This window comes from Lolium rigidum, chromosome 3 (assembly GCF_022539505.1).
Source record: "Lolium rigidum isolate FL_2022 chromosome 3, APGP_CSIRO_Lrig_0.1, whole genome shotgun sequence".
NCBI classification, from domain to species: Eukaryota; Viridiplantae; Streptophyta; class Magnoliopsida; order Poales; family Poaceae; genus Lolium; species Lolium rigidum.
In genome coordinates, this window is record NC_061510.1 from 349200434 (window position 1) to 349208983 (window position 8550).

Sequence of the window (8550 nt, forward strand, 5' to 3'; positions counted from 1 at the left end):
AAAAGATACGAAGCAGTGTCTAAAAGTGTGAATTGTCTGTGAAGAGATTATTAACAAATGCATGATAAAATATATCTACATGAGGGACTATAATTAGTAGGATCTACATAATTTGGAAAACAATAAGGAAGTGAAATCCTGCGAAAAAATGAGAAAGGAACAGAAGCAATTACATGCACTCTGCTCCATTTGTTGTTTCTGCTCACTCGATAGTCGACACCCCTTTGTGGCTCAAGGAAGTTGGATGATGAGCAAGCGACAGAGACGATAGTCACCGAGAGTCGTGAGGCACGTCATACACTCTGATGCCCAACCGTTCGCCCCTTTCCATCCATAATGACTCTACCACTGAAGGCCGTCATGGACAGTGAGCAAGGGGCTAGAGCAGGAAAATGGTGAGCCCGCGGATGTCGTTGCAGCATGGCCGGTGAACATCACACTCGGACGCCGGTGGTGGAAGACGGCAAGAAGCGAGGACAAGTGGCGATGAAGCTTCGTCCGAAATTGATATTCCTCTTTGTTTTCTCCGTGTTAACAAGATCCTCCCTCTTGTCCCTGGGCATATGAATATCACACAATCAAAACATAACTAATAGTGATAAACCATGTTAACACTGGATAAAATATTAGATGCCCCATATCATACCTCCGATTCACTACTTCTTTGGGCCCTTGACAGCAACATCATAGCTAGATCTGCAAGAGAATCGACAACATGACAAGAAAGTCTAGTAACAGCATGATCAACATATATACCTAAATTGCTCACAAATTCTATGACAAAAGCATGCATATTTTTTCAAAAACATGTCCTCTGAAAAGATTTAGAAATCCAAGATAAGTGGTGAAGTTCTGAATGCTGTATCCACTAAAGCTATATAGTTTTCCTAAGTTTACCCAGAACAACATGTTTTAACAGAAAGGAAATGAAGGCAAAAAAATACATATACAAAATACGCATATACATGAAAGCTATTAGTCCAAGTTCTCTTCTCAATTTGGTCAAACAATGTAAAGATTCAATGCTAGTTACCTTTTGAATGGGAGACGCCATGAGAAAATGGAATTACACAAACAAAGAAATCATCTGACTTATTTGTTCACACAAGATATTAGACCTGCAATCAGGCCACTAAGGCTGTAACTTCCAATATATTTATACTGACCAAAAATAGGGTTACAGGGGAAAAAAAGCAAGGGGGAAATATCCATCAATAATTTGAGCCACCTTTTCATTCATGACCATTCCAAAAAAAAAGGAGCATATATGTGAATGGCTGGTCATACATTAATGTATAATATATCCATCAGGGGTTCAACAACATTCTTGCAAATATATATATTTCTCAAAATTACAGTAGTAAGATGTAATGGTGTTATAGTATGACTTGCGTCATTGCCTTGCTTAACTATAATTAGGAGTAAATCACATGTGTAAGCACCCTAAAAATCACATTTATTTATGTATTTCTATCGTAGGAACTCGCCTTCTTTTGAGATTCCTAGGATCAAGTTTTCATCTTTGGGATCCCCATAGATCATCAAGACACCGCAGCACCTAACCGCCCTTTATGATGCAAGAATGGTGTTTGCGTTCACCTGGCATGAATGACAAACCTCAAATGGTAAGATTCTTTACCAGATTGATAAAACATGAGTAAAACAACATGTCCTCTGAAAAGATTCAGAAATCCAAGATAAGTGGTGAAGTTCTGAATGCTATATCCAACTAAAGTTATATAGTTTTCCTAAGTTTACCCAGAACAACATGTTTTAACAGAAAGGAAATAAAGGCAAAAAAATACATATAAGAACAATAACATTTGAAATTTTCATCATACACATGTTGCGCAACCGGAAATGAAGATAGAATGGGTCATTTCATGATGTGATGAGAACTACCTCTGTCCATGAGGAAACCCAAAGGGATGCTAGACAGATGAACACAATATCATGCAACATTCAAGAAATATATAAACATCTTAGCTGAAAGAAAATATTTATTTGATTATAAGAATTAGTAATGATGTATAATTCATAGTAAGCAAATAAAAATCTACAATGTAAACACACTTAGGTAATAAGTTAACAGCAGAGGCCAAATTGGTTCATTGGAAGAGTTATGTTGTGCTGCCAAACCAGCCAAAACTAAACCACCACTTCTAGAGTCTCTACCATGTATACCCAAACCAAAGGTCCGATAGGAACATTGTAGGACAATAACTATTGATTTTAAGTGATGAACCTTGAACTATGGAGCAGATTTTTCACCTAAAATTAATTTTAGAACTCCATTTATATCTCATTTATCATGTTTACATGTATACTAACATGATTAAACTCCAATAAGGCCTAGCCGCTCACAGGAACTCTGTTGTCATATGCCGACAACATGAATATACATTGTAACAAGTATACGGACGTCTTGTAATGGTACAAGTACATGCAATGGACATTATAAGTCATATATTCACCACAGATTTCTCTACTGATTTAAAACATGTAACTGTACAAAAAGCTCAAAATTAAACTCATGGATGCAGATGAAGACTAATTGCAACAAAAGTTAAATTTGAGAACCATCAGGTCAACATGGATACAGAGCATACAGTCTGCATCAATTTTCTTAGGACAAACAACCAATTATTGAGAGAAAAATAGTTACCAGTAATCTGAAAACGAAAATGCTTCACGTACGATAAAATGCTTACGATTTCTGTACGAACAGACTCAGGGAGGGGACTTCCCGTGTCCGGCCCACCTGCTGACAGACGCTGTATGAGTCTGTTCGTACCAAACTATCGTACAATTTGATCGTACGTATAGCACTGCTCATCTGAAAAATAGAGTTAGATAGCACTAAGTGTAGGCACAAAGTAGAAGGTTGTAACATGAGCTATAGTGGCAGTTTGGTACCTTACTTGTATGCCATTGTTGGGTTCAGACCCCACACGAGTAGCTCCGGTGAGGGCATTGCCAGTGCCTCAACCTCCTTGAGCCTTGAGTGAGGCCTCAGATTTTGTAAGAAGAAACAATGAACCTAGGGCAGCGCAGATTGTAAGAAATGGAACAAATCAAGAGAAGTAAAGGGGAAAAATCATGCCATAAGTTCTTACCATTAGATCAGATAGAACACGCAAACTTTGTTCCTTTAGGTGGACTGAAATAAACCATTTTCTCAAACCTGAATCATGGAGGGAAGGAAAAACCTGACCCTATATAATTCTGAACCTGTGAAAATACATATCATTTGGTAATATTCTCTAACCAAAAGGAATTATGCATATAGCAGTATGCCAATAATAAAAACAGATCTAGCATATACGCTGATCAAGGGGCTAGCAAATGGAGCTGCTCTAGAAGGATCATGCAATCAGATAGCATGTCCAACTACATAACCACTGTATTTTTTATCTTTATTTGAGAAATAGAACATGATGCAAAATGTTGGCATTTCCTGCATGTAGCTACTGACCCCTTTGGTTGTACATGTATCCAAAATAAGGAAAGAAAATTAAGGCGCAAAACAATATATCAGATAGTTTTTAAATAGTAATGCTCCAAAACTATCTATATCTTACATGCTCCATATACTATTCCACCAACATTTTTTCTATTTCCTGGTAAAAAGAACAAGTACCAAACCAAGTTACCAGAACAATGATAGGTTAACCCATCTTTATATTGTATAATAAATAAGCATATTTATATGAACTCCAACAAAGTGTGATTTTATGAAATGCACAAATAAATTGTATAAATCCTATTCAAGTAACATAGCAGATGGAAGCGGACACCACCCTCATCGCTCTTTGTTTCAAGAGAAACAAATGAATAATCTTATATAAATGGAGGTATATATAATGCATTACATAGACTTCGTAAAATAATTCTTATACTTAGACTTATGTAGTACTTTAGCACCCAACCAAGAGTAGTTACAAGAAACCTGGCACTGCAGAATAACCCGATATGAACTGAAACAAAGAATTGAGCAGGTCGTACAACAAAAATGAGCCCATCAGATTCATAAGAGAGACTTTGTGCTTGCGGTTGAGAAGCTGATACGGGCGGCCAGGTACCTCATTTCTTATCCATAAACCATGAAGCAACTTAAGTAACTTCAATCAAACATACAACGAACAAGAGAAAATAACTGATCTACCCAAACTGTGAGACATTGAATCACAAGCCTATGCACGAACAACATACATCTACTTCCCATTCGGTAATTGCCTTAAACGCAAATAAAGGGAGAGAGAGAAAGGGGAGAACTTATTAGGAAGAGCCAGGGTACTTGTGCCATCTTGGCATGAAATGTTACAAAACTAAAAACAAATTGTGAAATGGGAAAAAAATCCTAGGAAAAAATGCTAACGACTTACATAAATTGATATGTTGTGGAAAGAAAAGAATCGAAAAGGCAATCCGCAACAATATGAGACCAATCAAGAAATATATCTATTGCAGTTTTGCCTACAGTAAAAACATAAGTGAAAAAAATACAGCACCATGTATTAAGAGTAAACAATATATTTCCCACAGCCGAATTAGCTATAGTGTATAAGCTCCAGACGTGAATAGCACTTCGCTGATCTACAATCTAAATATAGTTGCACCTCTTACAGATAAATAATGCTTTACAGCTTCTCGCAAAAAAAATGCTTTACAGAAAAAAAAAACAAGCGGACAACAAAATTCAGAAACATTAAATAGATAAACTCATGAAAGAACAATTAAGAAAAGAAGGTTACCTTGGATCAGCTCATGTACTTGGACACCTAGGGAACTAATATGCATCACCCTCATTTCCACCACTCGTTGAATGTTATGCACCATCAATGGTCAGTTATCACTCAATACATGATAAGCACCGTAATTCTGAAACGCTCTCTCTGCGACACGCCCTAAAATGACCACCAATCGAAGTATCAGACACATTGAACAAATTGGCAAACCATGTGCATCCGTGTAAACATTAGAGCGGCTTATAAGCAGGGGCGTACCCACGTTAAGCTAGAAGGTGTCACATGACACCGGGTAAATTCCATAGAAACTATCCATGAAGAAAAGGCTATGCAGAACAGAACCTGTGAAACCAATGAAGAACAAAGAACACAAAAATTATTATTGCGTACTGGAATGGATGAGAAGTGCTTTCTATGAAGAGAACAAATATATTATACTTTATACCGCTTTGGTTTCTTCGCCGCTACACCATCTTTACTACCAGCGTTGGACCTACGATATACCAGGTAGCAAATAAATAATAATCTCTGAAGCAACAATAACGGACGAATAAGGTTTAATATTGGTCTAAACAGAAGTGAAGTTCAGAAATATTATTACCCAATAATGCTGAATATGGTTTGCCAATGTAAGCATGAACTTTAAATGCCCAGCTAGCTTCACTGGCATGCCATCACCCTCCTCCGGGGGTGGCTCCTGTAGTCGAGAAGATCGGTCTAGTTTATTTGCATAACTACAACTAATAGGAGAGCAAGATAAAAAGTAAGAAAAATGCCAAAACAAAGAAATACGCATTTATGTGCAACACGGAAATATGGATGCTTACACCAGTAACTTATATTGTGCCTGCTGCATCTTTCAGACGGATGTTGTAACCACTTCCTCTAGGTAATTCACATCCATCTCCACACATGAGAATCAAAACAGCAGTGTAATTGGGGAAGAATAAATAGATGTGGTGTGTCGCCACCAAACTGGATGCCTTCAAAGCTCCATCCAACCTCGCATCTCATCACAAAACGCCGGCATACCTGAAACACACAAGATGATCCCTTTTCAATGGTTTTGTGTGAAGCATATCACATGCCATTATTTTGCCCCTTTTAACTCTCACACATTAGAAATTCAGTGTAAGAAAAACCATAGCTTGGCCAGTGACATCTGGCCATCATGCATACATAGAATTGTAGTGTGTAACAATAGTATCACGAAGATAAACTTAAAATAAATTACATAAATGAAAATTACAAAGTTAAATCACTTAAAATGAACCGTTGAATTAGTAAATCACCTGAAGGGTGGAGAGGTCTGCTGATTAGGTCGGGTCCTCCATTACCATTGATACCAGCGGTCAACTGCTGCTTGATGCATGACAAGATTACACAACTGGCAATTACATTTGACAACCCACCCAGACAACAATTGAGCATATGAGCATGTGTACCTCAGTGCTATAGGGCAGCGATGGTGGCGTCCGGAAGGGACCCTGGGTATCCTCCATACCATCACAGCCACCTGGGCCTATACCACACGCATTCGGATTGCGCGCTGAAGCAGTACACCTCGACAGGCCCAATGGAGATGAATGCCACTTCTTCATAGCCTCGAGCGAGGAATGTTTCTACGTCAGAATTAACAAGCCACAACCACAGATTAGATAACCACAAAGATGGTGGGTTACGCTAATTCAGGCAGAGGTATTATGTACGTGCTTAAGCATGTATGAACTCGCAGATACTTCAGGGTTAGTGTACCTCGTACCTCGTTGTTTGAGCACGGATGAAGCGCCATTCCTGGCAAGTGCCTGGTGCGAAGGCGGTCGTTCACCGGCGAGATCTTCCAAGTGGTAACCTCCCCGCCCCCGTCGTCCTGGCTCTGGTTGATCAACTGGACAGCACAAACAACCCACGAGCTCAGACGGCAGCAGCTAAAGTAGGTCAAATCCGAGTAATCGCGAGACGAGGGCTCACCACAGCAGCTAAAGTAGGTCAAATCCGAGTAATCGCGAGACGAGGGCTCACCATTCCGGGAGAAAACTTGACCCGCTTTGGCGCGAGGGTCTTGGTGACCTCCGGCGAGACCTCCTCCGGCAGGGGCAGCGGCGGCGGCGGGGGAGGAGGAGGCATGGGGACGGGCACCTTGAACCGCCGCCGACGCGTCTGCCTCGACCTCAACCGCATCCTGCTGCTTCACGACGAGTTTCCCGTGGACCTCGTCCGCCGCGCGATTGGGGAGGAGGAGAGGATGCGGAGATTTGGAAGGAGGAGAGGATGTTGGCCGTCCGGCGAGCTCCAGCACTGCCCTCAGGAGCGGACGAATTGGGGGAGGAGGAGAGGAGGCGGCGGCTGAGTAAGGTGGATTGGGGGACGAGAGGCGGTCTGGAACCAATCGTGGTAGTCTAGGTTTTCACTGTATTGGAAAAAACGAGCAACGCGAATCATTTGCCCTCTTCTCTTAGCCACGGGACCCCATTCACAAGAGGGCCCAATCGTCATAGACTCATCCAGAGAAGCAACTGGTGAGAAAAATTTCACCACATCGGACGGCTGAGGAAGAAAGTGGGAGGTGGGTTTCACAAACGTGCGGCCAGGATTGATGTGCCCCTCTCAGGTGTCTTGGATGGCCGGGTAGTATTAGAACATTTATAGAAGTAATATGGCCAAAGCAAAAGCCACCTCAGCTCGATTAACTTCGTTTTTATATGGCCTCATTCAGTGTGGTGTGCGTGCTTCCAAAGGCGAGCCAAACCGTGGGATTTGCTTAGCAAGAAACTAGGCATGGGACAACTACTCGCTGGACGGTAATATGGTCTACACATTTAATTAGTATATGTAGTTCCGGGAATATACTTCTGATCACATGTACATATGCTCCCTTTACTAACTCGATTTGAAAATATGAATAAAAATTCAAAAAATATTTTTCGTGTACATATACATTCAATTAGCATTTTTTTGTCGAGCTTGTTAAACTTAATTTTGACTAAACCTAAAAATCGAAAAAAATAAAAATGGAGGGAGTACCGTTGCATGTGCGACTTGAGCACTAGTACTGCTCAGATAAGCGGCATGGGCGGACCCAGGTATGGCTGACTCAATTTTTTCAAATCCTTTAAAATTTGTTCATATTTAGATGCAAAATGTTTAAATTATGAGAATTTAGACTATATGTGCCCCCAGTCACATGTTCTGCCCCTGCTCAGAATTCTTTCTAGGTCCGCCCCTGATAAGCGGTACTACCGCTTAGCCTGTCCAACTAAAGTTGAACCTTACACTTCACTGTGCAAAACCATGAGGAGCGGTACTATAGGGATAGTTAACGCTAATACCGGCTATTGCAAATTTCTTTGCAAAACTCGGTAATACCATGCCCACTGCCGGCCTGGTAGTGCTCGGGATACAGAGGTGTGAAGGGGTCGAAAGGCACTAACCCGATAGCCAGTGAGGCCGATACTGCCGCTCCTGGAAGGGGGGCGGTACTACCACCTAAACTACCAGGTCTAGTAAATACCACTGATGTTCCCAGCGGTACTATAGTTCGTGACAACTGTACTATTGTCCATCATGGAACACAACAAATTTCGAATCCAAACTCCGAATAATATGAAATCAAGTTTGTCGGAAATATAATTCTCTCGAAAATGTTAAGTACAAGTAAGGGATATTTCCACAAATTTGGATGTGAATAACCTCTCATAATGGAGAATTGGTTAAAACTCATATATAAAACGCAACAAGTTTTCCATATGAAATCCCTTTTCGATGAACTAGAGCTAGTCATGAAAAGAACTACAAGCTCTAA

At 40.5% G+C, this 8550-nt stretch overlaps 1 long non-coding RNA gene across 3 annotated transcripts; it reads right to left on the minus strand.

Moving 5' to 3' along the window:
• Positions 1 to 5058: 5058 nt before the first annotated feature.
• Positions 5059 to 6070, minus strand: LOC124700261. 3 transcript variants are annotated; one of them, XR_007001698.1, is made up of 5 exons: positions 6041 to 6070; positions 5576 to 5780; positions 5350 to 5445; positions 5194 to 5241; positions 5059 to 5090 (listed from the first exon to the last, which is right to left on the minus strand). It is a non-coding gene; the product is annotated as an uncharacterized LOC124700261 (long non-coding RNA). The 3 variants fall into 3 exon arrangements; XR_007001696.1 differs by having other exon boundaries at positions 5061 to 5090; positions 5187 to 5241; XR_007001697.1 differs by having other exon boundaries at positions 5061 to 5090; positions 5187 to 5241; positions 5350 to 5488.
• Between the last annotated feature and the right edge of the window lie 2480 nt (positions 6071 to 8550).